The sequence below is a fragment of the Haliotis rufescens genome, unplaced genomic scaffold (genome assembly GCF_023055435.1).
Source record: "Haliotis rufescens isolate VD_foot unplaced genomic scaffold, xgHalRufe1.0.p SCAF_15, whole genome shotgun sequence".
Classification (NCBI taxonomy): Eukaryota; Metazoa; Mollusca; class Gastropoda; order Lepetellida; family Haliotidae; genus Haliotis; species Haliotis rufescens.
Genome location: NW_025963835.1, coordinates 11,851,768 through 11,864,014, shown reverse-complemented (window position 1 = coordinate 11,864,014; position 12,247 = coordinate 11,851,768). Strand labels below are relative to the sequence as shown.

The 12,247-nt window shown below is 42.3% G+C and overlaps 20 non-coding genes across 20 annotated transcripts; all 20 read right to left on the bottom strand.

Annotated features, from left to right (window-relative positions):
* Nucleotides 1-299: 299 nt before the first annotated feature.
* Nucleotides 300-371, bottom strand: Trnah-gug. Its single transcript has one exon. It is a non-coding gene; the product is annotated as a tRNA-His (tRNA).
* Nucleotides 372-932: 561 nt separating this feature from the next.
* Nucleotides 933-1,004, bottom strand: Trnah-gug. Its single transcript has one exon. It is a non-coding gene; the product is annotated as a tRNA-His (tRNA).
* A 309-nt stretch (nt 1,005-1,313) lies between these two features.
* On the bottom strand, nt 1,314-1,385 carry Trnah-gug. Its single transcript has one exon. It is a non-coding gene; the product is annotated as a tRNA-His (tRNA).
* Nucleotides 1,386-2,579: 1,194 nt separating this feature from the next.
* Trnah-gug lies at nt 2,580-2,651 on the bottom strand. Its single transcript has one exon. It is a non-coding gene; the product is annotated as a tRNA-His (tRNA).
* Nucleotides 2,652-3,593: 942 nt separating this feature from the next.
* On the bottom strand, nt 3,594-3,665 carry Trnah-gug. The gene has a single exon. It is a non-coding gene; the product is annotated as a tRNA-His (tRNA).
* A 309-nt stretch (nt 3,666-3,974) lies between these two features.
* Trnah-gug lies at nt 3,975-4,046 on the bottom strand. The gene has a single exon. It is a non-coding gene; the product is annotated as a tRNA-His (tRNA).
* A 563-nt stretch (nt 4,047-4,609) lies between these two features.
* On the bottom strand, nt 4,610-4,681 carry Trnah-gug. Its single transcript has one exon. It is a non-coding gene; the product is annotated as a tRNA-His (tRNA).
* Nucleotides 4,682-4,990: 309 nt separating this feature from the next.
* Nucleotides 4,991-5,062, bottom strand: Trnah-gug. Its single transcript has one exon. It is a non-coding gene; the product is annotated as a tRNA-His (tRNA).
* A 563-nt stretch (nt 5,063-5,625) lies between these two features.
* On the bottom strand, nt 5,626-5,697 carry Trnah-gug. The gene has a single exon. It is a non-coding gene; the product is annotated as a tRNA-His (tRNA).
* A 309-nt stretch (nt 5,698-6,006) lies between these two features.
* Nucleotides 6,007-6,078, bottom strand: Trnah-gug. The gene has a single exon. It is a non-coding gene; the product is annotated as a tRNA-His (tRNA).
* Nucleotides 6,079-6,641: 563 nt separating this feature from the next.
* Trnah-gug lies at nt 6,642-6,713 on the bottom strand. Its single transcript has one exon. It is a non-coding gene; the product is annotated as a tRNA-His (tRNA).
* Nucleotides 6,714-7,644: 931 nt separating this feature from the next.
* Trnah-gug lies at nt 7,645-7,716 on the bottom strand. Its single transcript has one exon. It is a non-coding gene; the product is annotated as a tRNA-His (tRNA).
* A 309-nt stretch (nt 7,717-8,025) lies between these two features.
* Trnah-gug lies at nt 8,026-8,097 on the bottom strand. Its single transcript has one exon. It is a non-coding gene; the product is annotated as a tRNA-His (tRNA).
* A 561-nt stretch (nt 8,098-8,658) lies between these two features.
* On the bottom strand, nt 8,659-8,730 carry Trnah-gug. Its single transcript has one exon. It is a non-coding gene; the product is annotated as a tRNA-His (tRNA).
* Nucleotides 8,731-9,039: 309 nt separating this feature from the next.
* Nucleotides 9,040-9,111, bottom strand: Trnah-gug. The gene has a single exon. It is a non-coding gene; the product is annotated as a tRNA-His (tRNA).
* A 563-nt stretch (nt 9,112-9,674) lies between these two features.
* On the bottom strand, nt 9,675-9,746 carry Trnah-gug. The gene has a single exon. It is a non-coding gene; the product is annotated as a tRNA-His (tRNA).
* A 931-nt stretch (nt 9,747-10,677) lies between these two features.
* Trnah-gug lies at nt 10,678-10,749 on the bottom strand. The gene has a single exon. It is a non-coding gene; the product is annotated as a tRNA-His (tRNA).
* A 309-nt stretch (nt 10,750-11,058) lies between these two features.
* Trnah-gug lies at nt 11,059-11,130 on the bottom strand. The gene has a single exon. It is a non-coding gene; the product is annotated as a tRNA-His (tRNA).
* A 561-nt stretch (nt 11,131-11,691) lies between these two features.
* Nucleotides 11,692-11,763, bottom strand: Trnah-gug. The gene has a single exon. It is a non-coding gene; the product is annotated as a tRNA-His (tRNA).
* A 309-nt stretch (nt 11,764-12,072) lies between these two features.
* Trnah-gug lies at nt 12,073-12,144 on the bottom strand. Its single transcript has one exon. It is a non-coding gene; the product is annotated as a tRNA-His (tRNA).
* Between the last annotated feature and the right edge of the window lie 103 nt (nt 12,145-12,247).

The following is a 12,247-nucleotide window of genomic DNA, read 5'->3' as shown; positions in this document are numbered from 1 at the left end:
TAGAAAATGGACAAGGAAAATATGCCTACTTTTGATGGAAGCAATCAGAAGGAGTGTAACGCCTCAGATAGCTACGTTAGCTACACAATGGACATAAGGCATTCTAAAAGTAGGTGCCTCTCTATAACTATCGTCGTACCTGGATGGTTACAGACAATGTCTTCATTTCCCACTGAATTTGTGTTCAACTGAGACGCGTGAAACTCGGCCAAAAGTTGCGCATCTGGTTGGTTGGCCACTGGAAACCTTCCTGGCTCGGAAAATGCAGAGAAACACATCCTGCAAAAGCTCGGGCAACATGCCGTGACCCGGATTCGAACCGGGGTTCTTGCGGCCACAACGCAAAGTCCTAACCACTAGACGATCACGGCTGTTCAACAACCTGAAATGGCCAGCGATTTATACACATTTTCAGCTTTTCCTTGTTACAATTATAGTCTATAAACACATCGCTTTGTCACAGTATAACGTTGATGACGCCCTCTAAAAACAGCAGGAAGTCCCGAACAAGTCAATGAGCAGAGAGTTTCCGTCATCTGCTTATTACACTACAAATGTATATGATGATAGGAGTAACTTACAGTCATAGTATTCACGACACGAAGGTAGCAAATACAACAGAGAGTTATTTGCCATAGAAGATGGACAAGGAAAATATGCCTACTTTTGATGGAAGCAATCAGAAGGAGTGTAACGCCTCAGATAGCTACGTTAGCTACACAATGGACATAAGGCATTCTAAAAGTAGGTGCCTCTCTAACTATCGTCGTACCTGGATGGTTACAGACAATGTCTTCATTTCCCACTGAATTTGTGTTCAACTGAGGCGCGTGAAACTCGGCTAAAAGTTGCGCAACTGGTTGGTTGGCCACTGGAAAGCGTCCTGGCTCGGAAAATGCAGAGAAACACATCCTGCAAAAGCTTGGGCAACATGCCGCGACCCGGATTCTAACCGGGGTTCTTGCGGCCACAACGCAAAGTCCTAACCACTAGACGATCACGGCCACTTGTCACCCTGTTATCAGCATGGCATATTAGCTCAAGACATTCTTGGTTCTGTAATGGCTTGAACTTGATTTCTTTTCACTGTCTTCACAAAATGCAGGGGTAAATTACGTCTTTCCTAAAGGCAACTAAAATATACATAAATCAGGAGTCTATTTCCAAATTTAATTTACTCAATTAAAAGGTTTGGAATAGTTTCAAGTCAAATGATTTTATGCATTGCTTTGAAATGGGCCGACCTGTAAAAGTAAACGTGTGTGCTTTAATGGAATATTGAAATATTAATGATATCCCCAAAAAGGTGTAGATGCCGAGACCAGGATTCGAACCTGGGTTCTTGCGGCCACAACGCAAAGTCCTAACCACTAGACGATCACGGCTGTTCTACAACCTGAAATGGCCAGCGATTTATACACATTTTCAGCTTTTCCTTGTTACAATTATAGTCTATAAACACATCGCTTTGTCACAGTATAACGTTGATGACGCCCTCTAAAAACAGCAGGAAGTCCCGAACAAGTCAATGAGCAGAGAGTTTCCGTCATCTACTTATTACCCTACAAATGTACATGATGATAGGAGTAACTTACAGTCACAGTATTCACGACACGAAGGTAGCAAATACAACAGAGAGTTATTTGCCATAGAAGATGGACAAGGAAAATATGCCTACTTTTGATGGAAGCAATCAGAAGGAGTGTAACGCCTCAGATAGCTACGTTAGCTACACAATGGACATAAGGCATTCTAAAAGTAGGTGCCTCTCTAACTATCGTCGTACCTGGATGGTTACAGACAATGTCTTCATTTCCCACTGAATTTGTGTTCAACTGAGGCGCGTGAAACTCGGCCAAAAGTTGCGCAACTGGTTGGTTGGCCACTGGAAAGCGTCCTGGCTCGGAAAATGCAGAGAAACACATCCTGCAAAAGCTTGGGCAACATGCCGCGACCAGGATTCGAACCGGGGTTCTTGCGGCCACAACGCAAAGTCCTAACCACTAGACGATGACGGCTGTTCTACAACCTGAAATGGCCAGCGATTTATACACATTTTCAGCTTTTCCTTGTTACAATTATAGTCTATAAACACATCGCTTTGTCACAGTATAACGTTGATGACGCCCTCTAAAAACAGCAGGAAGTCCCGAACAAGTCAATGAGCAGAGAGTTTCCGTCATCTGCTTATTACACTACAAATGTACATGATGATAGGAGTAACTTACAGTCATAGTATTCACGACACGAAGGTAGCAAATACAACAGAGAGTTATTTGCCATAGAAGATGGACAAGGAAAATATGCCTACTTTTGATGGAAGCAATCAGAAGGAGTGTAACGCCTCAGATAGCTACGTTAGCTACACAATGGACATAAGGCATTCTAAAAGTAGGTGCCTCTCTAACTATCGTCGTACCTGGATGGTTACAGACAATGTCTTCATTTCCCACTGAATTTGTGTTCAACTGAGGCGCGTGAAACTCGGCTAAAAGTTGCGCAACTGGTTGGTTGGCCACTGGAAAGCGTCCTGGCTCGGAAAATGCAGAGAAACACATCCTGCAAAAGCTTGGGCAACATGCCGCGACCCGGATTCGAACCGGGGTTCTTGCGGCCACAACGCAAAGTCCTAACCACTAGACGATCACGGCCACTTGTCACCCTGTTATCAGCATGGCATATTAGCTCAAGACATTCTTGGTTCTGTAATGGCTTGAACTTGATTTCTTTTCACTGTCTTCACAAAATGCAGGGGTAAATTACGTCTTTCCTAAAGGCAACTAAAATATACGTAAATCAGGAGTCTATTTCCAAATTTAATTTACTCAATTAAAAGGTTTGGAATAGTTTCAAGTCAAATGATTTTATGCATTGCTTTGAAATGGGCCGACCTGTAAAAGTAAACGTGTGTGCTTTAATGGAATATTGAAATATTAATGATATCCCCAAAAAGGTGTAGATGCCGAGACCAGGATTCGAACCTGGGTTCTTGCGGCCACAACGCAAAGTCCTAACCACTAGACGATGACGGCTGTTCTACAACCTGAAATGGCCAGCGATTTATACACATTTTCAGCTTTTCCTTGTTACAATTATAGTCTATAAACACATCGCTTTGTCACAGTATAACGTTGATGACGCCCTCTAAAAACAGCAGGAAGTCCCGAACAAGTCAATGAGCAGAGAGTTTCCGTCATCTACTTATTACCCTACAAATGTACATGATGATAGGAGTAACTTACAGTCACAGTATTCACGACACGAAGGTAGCAAATACAACAGAGAGTTATTTGCCATAGAAGATGGACAAGGAAAATATGCCTACTTTTGATGGAAGCAATCAGAAGGAGTGTAACGCCTCAGATAGCTACGTTAGCTACACAATGGACATAAGGCATTCTAAAAGTAGGTGCCTCTCTAACTATCGTCGTACCTGGATGGTTACAGACAATGTCTTCATTTCCCACTGAATTTGTGTTAAACTGAGGCGCGTGAAACTCGGCTAAAAGTTGCGCAACTGGTTGGTTGGCCACTGGAAAGCGTCCTGGCTCGGAAAATGCAGAGAAACACATCCTGCAAAAGCTTGGGCAACATGCCGTGACCCGGATTCGAACCGGGGTTCTTGCGGCCACAACGCAAAGTCCTAACCACTAGACGATCACGGCTTCTTGTCACCCTGTTATCAGCAAGGCATATTAGCTCAAGACATTCTTGGTTCTGTAATGGCTTGAACTTGATTTCTTTTCTCTGTCTTCACAAAATGCAGGGGTAAATTACGTCTTTCCTAAAGGCAACTAAAATATACATAAATCAGGAGTCTATTTCCAAATTTAATTTACTCAATTAAAAGGTTTGGAATAGTTTCAAGTCAAATGATTTTATGCATTGCTTTGAAATGGGCCGACCTGTAAAAGTAAACGTGTGTGCTTTAATGGAATATTGAAATATTAATGATATCCCCAAAAAGGTGTAGATGCCGAGACCAGGATTCGAACCTGGGTTCTTGCGGCCACAACGCAAAGTCCTAACCACTAGACGATCACGGCTGTTCTACAACCTGAAATGGCCAGCGATTTATACACATTTTCAGCTTTTCCTTGTTACAATTATAGTCTATAAACACATCGCTTTGTCACAGTATAACGTTGATGACGCCCTCTAAAAACAGCAGGAAGTCCCGAACAAGTCAATGAGCAGAGAGTTTCCGTCATCTACTTATTACCCTACAAATGTACATGATGATAGGAGTAACTTACAGTCACAGTATTCACGACACGAAGGTAGCAAATACAACAGAGAGTTATTTGCCATAGAAGATGGACAAGGAAAATATGCCTACTTTTGATGGAAGCAATCAGAAGGAGTGTAACGCCTCAGATAGCTACGTTAGCTACACAATGGACATAAGGCATTCTAAAAGTAGGTGCCTCTCTATAACTATCGTCGTACCTGGATGCTTACAGACAATGTCTTCATTTCCCACTGAATTTGTGTTCAACTGAGACGCGTGAAACTCGGCCAAAAGTTGCGCATCTGGTTGGTTGGCCACTGGAAAGTGTCCTGGCTCGGAAAATGCAGAGAAACACATCCTGCAAAAGCTCGGGCAACATGCCGTGACCCGGATTCGAACCGGGGTTCTTGCGGCCACAACGCAAAGTCCTAACCACTAGACGATCACGGCCACTTGTCACCCTGTTATCAGCATGGCATATTAGCTCAAGACATTCTTGGTTCTGTAATGGCTTGAACTTGATTTCTTTTCACTGTCTTCACAAAATGCAGGGGTAAATTACGTCTTTCCTAAAGGCAACTAAAATATACGTAAATCAGGAGTCTATTTCCAAATTTAATGTACTCAATTAAAAGGTTTGGAATAGTTTCAAGTCAAATGGTTTTATGCATTGCTTTGAACTGGGCCGACCTGTAAAAGTAAACGTGTGTGCTTTAATGGAATATTGAAATATTAATGATATCCCCAAAAAGGTGTAGATGCCGAGACCAGGATTCGAACCTGGGTTCTTGCGGCCACAACGCAAAGTCCTAACCACTAGACGATCACGGCTGTTCTACAACCTGAAATGGCCAGCGATTTATACACATTTTCAGCTTTTCCTTGTTACAATTATAGTCTATAAACACATCGCTTTGTCACAGTATAACGTTGATGACGCCCTCTAAAAACAGCAGGAAGTCCCGAACAAGTCAATGAGCAGAGAGTTTCCGTCATCTGCTTATTACACTACAAATGTACATGATGATAGGAGTAACTTACAGTCACAGTATTCACGACACGAAGGTAGCAAAAATACAACAGAGAGTTCTTAGCCATAGAAAATGGACAAGGAAAATATGCCTACTTTTGATGGAAGCAATCAGAAGGAGTGTAACGCCTCAGATAGCTACGTTAGCTACACAATGGACATAAGGCATTCTAAAAGTAGGTGCCTCTCTAACTATCGTCGTACCTGGATGCTTACAGACAATGTCTTCATTTCCCACTGAATTTGTGTTCAACTGAGACGCGTGAAACTCGGCTAAAAGTTGCGCAACTGGTTGGTTGGCCACTGGAAAGCGTCCTGGCTCGGAAAATGCAGAGAAACACATCCTGCAAAAGCTCGGGCAACATGCCGTGACCCGGATTCGAACCGGGGTTCTTGCGGCCACAACGCAAAGTCCTAACCACTAGACGATCACGGCCACTTGTCACCCTGTTATCAGCAAGGCATATTAGCTCAAGACATTCTTGGTTCTGTAATGGCTTGAACTTGATTTCTTTTCACTGTCTTCACAAAATGCAGGGGTAAATTACGTCTTTCCTAAAGGCAACTAAAATATACGTAAATCAGGAGTCTATTTCCAAATTTAATTTACTCAATAAAAAGGTTTGGAATAGTTTCAAGTCAAATGGTTTTATGCATTGCTTTGAAATGGGCCGACCTGTAAAAGTAAACGTGTGTGCTTTAATGGAATATTGAAATATTAATGATATCCCCAAAAAGGTGTAGATGCCGAGACCAGGATTCGAACCTGGGTTCTTGCGGCCACAACGCAAAGTCCTAACCACTAGACGATCACGGCTGTTCTACAACCTGAAATGACCAGCGATTTATACACATTTTCAGCTTTTCCTTGTTACAATTATAGTCTATAAACACATCGCTTTGTCACAGTATAACGTTGATGACGCCCTCTAAAAACAGCAGGAAGTCCCGAACAAGTCAATGAGCAGAGAGTTTCCGTCATCTACTTATTACACTACAAATGTACATGATGATAGGAGTAACTTACAGTCACAGTATTCACGACACGAAGGTAGCAAATACAACAGAGAGTTCTTAGCCATAGAAAATGGACAAGGAAAATATGCCTACTTTTGATGGAAGCAATCAGAAGGAGTGTAACGCCTCAGATAGCTACGTTAGCTACACAATGGACATAAGGCATTCTAAAAGTAGGTGCCTCTCTATAACTATCGTCGTACCTGGATGGTTACAGACAATGTCTTCATTTCCCACTGAATTTGTGTTCAACTGAGACGCGTGAAACTCGGCCAAAAGTTGCGCATCTGGTTGGTTGGCCACTGGAAACCTTCCTGGCTCGGAAAATGCAGAGAAACACATCCTGCAAAAGCTCGGGCAACATGCCGTGACCCGGATTCGAACCGGGGTTCTTGCGGCCACAACGCAAAGTCCTAACCACTAGACGATCACGGCCACTTGTCACCCTGTTATCAGCATGGCATATTAGCTCAAGACATTCTTGGTTCTGTAATGGCTTGAACTTGATTTCTTTTCACTGTCTTCACAAAATGCAGGGGTAAATTACGTCTTTCCTAAAGGCAACTAAAATATACGTAAATCAGGAGTCTATTTCCAAATTTAATTTACTCAATTAAAAGGTTTGGAATAGTTTCAAGTCAAATGGTTCTATGCATTGCTTTGAACTGGGCCGACCTGTAAAAGTAAACGTGTGTGCTTTAATGGAATATTGAAATATTAATGATATCCCCAAAAAGGTGTAGATGCCGAGACCAGGATTCGAACCTGGGTTCTTGCGGCCACAACGCAAAGTCGATCACGGCTGTTCTACAACCTGAAATGACCAGCGATTTATACACATTTTTAGCTTTTCCTTGTTACAATTAAAGTCTATAAACACATCGCTTTGTCACAGTATAACGTTGATGACGCCCTCTAAAAACAGCAGGAAGTCCCGAACAAGTCAATGAGCAGAGAGTTTCCGTCATCTGCTTATTACACTACAAATGTACATGATGATAGGAGTAACTTACAGTCACAGTATTCACGACACGAAGGTAGCAAATACAACAGAGAGTTATTTGCCATAGAAGATGGACAAGGAAAATATGCCTACTTTTGATGGAAGCAATCAGAAGGAGTGTAACGCCTCAGATAGCTACGTTAGCTACACAATGGACATAAGGCATTCTAAAAGTAGGTGCCTCTCTATAACTATCGTCGTACCTTGATGGTTACAGACAATGTCTTCATTTCCCACTGAATTTGTGTTCAACTGAGACGCGTGAAACTCGGCCAAAAGTTGCGCATCTGGTTGGTTGACCACTAGAAAGCTTCCTGGCTCGGAAAATGCAGAGAAACACATCCTGCAAAAGCTCGGGCAACATGCCGTGACCCGGATTCGAACCGGGGTTCTTGCGGCCACAACGCAAAGTCCTAACCACTAGACGATCACGGCCACTTGTCACCCTGTTATCAGCATGGCATATTAGCTCAAGACATTCTTGGTTCTGTAATGGCTTGAACTTGATTTCTTTTCACTGTCTTCACAAAATGCAGGGGTAAATTACGTCTTTCCTAAAGGCAACTAAAATATACGTAAATCAGGAGTCTATTTCCAAATTTAGTTTACTCAATTAAAAGGTTTGGAATAGTTTAAAGTCAAATGGTTCTATGCATTGCTTTGAACTGGGCCGACCTGTAAAAGTAAACGTGTGTGCTTTAATGGAATATTGAAATATTAATGATATCCCCAAAAAGGTGTAGATGCCGAGACCAGGATTCGAACCTGGGTTCTTGCGGCCACAACGCAAAGTCCTAACCACTAGACGATCACGGCTGTTCTACAACCTGAAATGGCCAGCGATTTATACACATTTTCAGCTTTTCCTTGTTACAATTATAGTCTATAAACACATCGCTTTGTCACAGTATAACGTTGATGACGCCCTCTAAAAACAGCAGGAAGTCCCGAACAAGTCAATGAGCAGAGAGTTTCCGTCATCTACTTATTACACTACAAATGTACATGATGATAGGAGTAACTTACAGTCACAGTATTCACGACACGAAGGTAGCAAATACAACAGAGAGTTATTTGCCATAGAAGATGGACAAGGAAAATATGCCTACTTTTGATGGAAGCAATCAGAAGGAGTGTAACGCCTCAGATAGCTACGTTAGCTACACAATGGACATAAGACATTCTAAAAGTAGGTGCCTCTCTAACTATCGTCGTACCTAGATGGTTACAGACAATGTCTTCATTTCCCACTGAATTTGTGTTCAACTGAGGCGCGTGAAACTCGGCCAAAAGTTGCGCAACTGGTTGGTTGGCCACTGGAAAGCGTCCTGGCTCGGAAAATGCAGAGAAACACATCCTGCAAAAGCTCGGGCAACATGCCGTGACCCGGATTCGAACCGGGGTTCTTGCGGCCACAACGCAAAGTCCTAACCACTAGACGATCACGGCCACTTGTCACCCTGTTATCAGCATGGCATATTAGCTCAAGACATTCTTGGTTCTGTAATGGCTTGAACTTGATTTCTTTTCACTGTCTTCACAAAATGCAGGGGTAAATTACGTCTTTCCTAAAGGCAACTAAAATATACGTAAATCAGGAGTCTATTTCCAAATTTAATTTACTCAATAAAAAGGTTTGGAATAGTTTCAAGTCAAATGGTTCTATGCATTGCTTTGAAATGGGCCGACCTGTAAAAGTAAACGTGTGTGCTTTAATGGAATATTGAAATATTAATGATATCCCCAAAAAGGTGTAGATGCCGAGACCAGGATTCGAACCTGGGTTCTTGCGGCCACAACGCAAAGTCCTAACCACTAGACGATCACGGCTGTTCTACAACCTGAAATGACCAGCGATTTATACACATTTTCAGCTTTTCCTTGTTACAATTATAGTCTATAAACACATCGCTTTGTCACAGTATAACGTTGATGACGCCCTCTAAAAACAGCAGGAAGTCCCGAACAAGTCAATGAGCAGAGAGTTTCCGTCATCTACTTATTACACTACAAATGTACATGATGATAGGAGTAACTTACAGTCACAGTATTCACGACACGAAGGTAGCAAATACAACAGAGAGTTCTTAGCCATAGAAAATGGACAAGGAAAATATGCCTACTTTTGATGGAAGCAATCAGAAGGAGTGTAACGCCTCAGATAGCTACGTTAGCTACACAATGGACATAAGGCATTCTAAAAGTAGGTGCCTCTCTATAACTATCGTCGTACCTGGATGGTTACAGACAATGTCTTCATTTCCCACTGAATTTGTGTTCAACTGAGACGCGTGAAACTCGGCCAAAAGTTGCGCATCTGGTTGGTTGGCCACTGGAAACCTTCCTGGCTCGGAAAATGCAGAGAAACACATCCTGCAAAAGCTCGGGCAACATGCCGTGACCCGGATTCGAACCGGGGTTCTTGCGGCCACAACGCAAAGTCCTAACCACTAGACGATCACGGCCACTTGTCACCCTGTTATCAGCATGGCATATTAGCTCAAGACATTCTTGGTTCTGTAATGGCTTGAACTTGATTTCTTTTCACTGTCTTCACAAAATGCAGGGGTAAATTACGTCTTTCCTAAAGGCAACTAAAATATACGTAAATCAGGAGTCTATTTCCAAATTTAATTTACTCAATTAAAAGGTTTGGAATAGTTTCAAGTCAAATGGTTCTATGCATTGCTTTGAACTGGGCCGACCTGTAAAAGTAAACGTGTGTGCTTTAATGGAATATTGAAATATTAATGATATCCCCAAAAAGGTGTAGATGCCGAGACCAGGATTCGAACCTGGGTTCTTGCGGCCACAACGCAAAGTCGATCACGGCTGTTCTACAACCTGAAATGACCAGCGATTTATACACATTTTTAGCTTTTCCTTGTTACAATTAAAGTCTATAAACACATCGCTTTGTCACAGTATAACGTTGATGACGCCCTCTAAAAACAGCAGGAAGTCCCGAACAAGTCAATGAGCAGAGAGTTTCCGTCATCTGCTTATTACACTACAAATGTACATGATGATAGGAGTAACTTACAGTCACAGTATTCACGACACGAAGGTAGCAAATACAACAGAGAGTTATTTGCCATAGAAGATGGACAAGGAAAATATGCCTACTTTTGATGGAAGCAATCAGAAGGAGTGTAACGCCTCAGATAGCTACGTTAGCTACACAATGGACATAAGGCATTCTAAAAGTAGGTGCCTCTCTATAACTATCGTCGTACCTTGATGGTTACAGACAATGTCTTCATTTCCCACTGAATTTGTGTTCAACTGAGACGCGTGAAACTCGGCCAAAAGTTGCGCATCTGGTTGGTTGACCACTAGAAAGCTTCCTGGCTCGGAAAATGCAGAGAAACACATCCTGCAAAAGCTCGGGCAACATGCCGTGACCCGGATTCGAACCGGGGTTCTTGCGGCCACAACGCAAAGTCCTAACCACTAGACGATCACGGCCACTTGTCACCCTGTTATCAGCATGGCATATTAGCTCAAGACATTCTTGGTTCTGTAATGGCTTGAACTTGATTTCTTTTCACTGTCTTCACAAAATGCAGGGGTAAATTACGTCTTTCCTAAAGGCAACTAAAATATACGTAAATCAGGAGTCTATTTCCAAATTTAGTTTACTCAATTAAAAGGTTTGGAATAGTTTAAAGTCAAATGGTTCTATGCATTGCTTTGAACTGGGCCGACCTGTAAAAGTAAACGTGTGTGCTTTAATGGAATATTGAAATATTAATGATATCCCCAAAAAGGTGTAGATGCCGAGACCAGGATTCGAACCTGGGTTCTTGCGGCCACAACGCAAAGTCCTAACCACTAGACGATCACGGCTGTTCTACAACCTGAAATGGCCAGCGATTTATACACATTTTCAGCTTTTCCTTGTTACAATTATAGTCTATAAACACATCGCTTTGTCACAGTATAACGTTGATGACGCCCTCTAAAAACAGCAGGAAGTCCCGAACAAGTCAATGAGCAGAGAGTTTCCGTCATCTACTTATTACACTACAAATGTACATGATGATAGGAGTAACTTACAGTCACAGTATTCACGACACGAAGGTAGCAAATACAACAGAGAGTTATTTGCCATAGAAGATGGACAAGGAAAATATGCCTACTTTTGATGGAAGCAATCAGAAGGAGTGTAACGCCTCAGATAGCTACGTTAGCTACACAATGGACATAAGACATTCTAAAAGTAGGTGCCTCTCTAACTATCGTCGTACCTAGATGGTTACAGACAATGTCTTCATTTCCCACTGAATTTGTGTTCAACTGAGGCGCGTGAAACTCGGCCAAAAGTTGCGCAACTGGTTGGTTGGCCACTGGAAAGCGTCCTGGCTCGGAAAATGCAGAGAAACACATCCTGCAAAAGCTCGGGCAACATGCCGTGACCCGGATTCGAACCGGGGTTCTTGCGGCCACAACGCAAAGTCCTAACCACTAGACGATCACGGCCACTTGTCACCCTGTTATCAGCATGGCATATTAGCTCAAGACATTCTTGGTTCTGTAATGGCTTGAACTTGATTTCTTTTCACTGTCTTCACAAAATGCAGGGGTAAATTACGTCTTTCCTAAAGGCAACTAAAATATACGTAAATCAGGAGTCTATTTCCAAATTTAATTTACTCAATAAAAAGGTTTGGAATAGTTTCAAGTCAAATGGTTCTATGCATTGCTTTGAAATGGGCCGACCTGTAAAAGTAAACGTGTGTGCTTTAATGGAATATTGAAATATTAATGATATCCCCAAAAAGGTGTAGATGCCGAGACCAGGATTCGAACCTGGGTTCTCGCGGCCACAACGCAAAGTCCTAACCACTAGACGATCACGGCTGTTCTACAACCTGAAATGGCCAGCGATTTATACACATTTTCAGCTTTTCCTTGTTACAATTATAGTCTATAAATACATCGCTTTGTCACAGTATAACGTTGA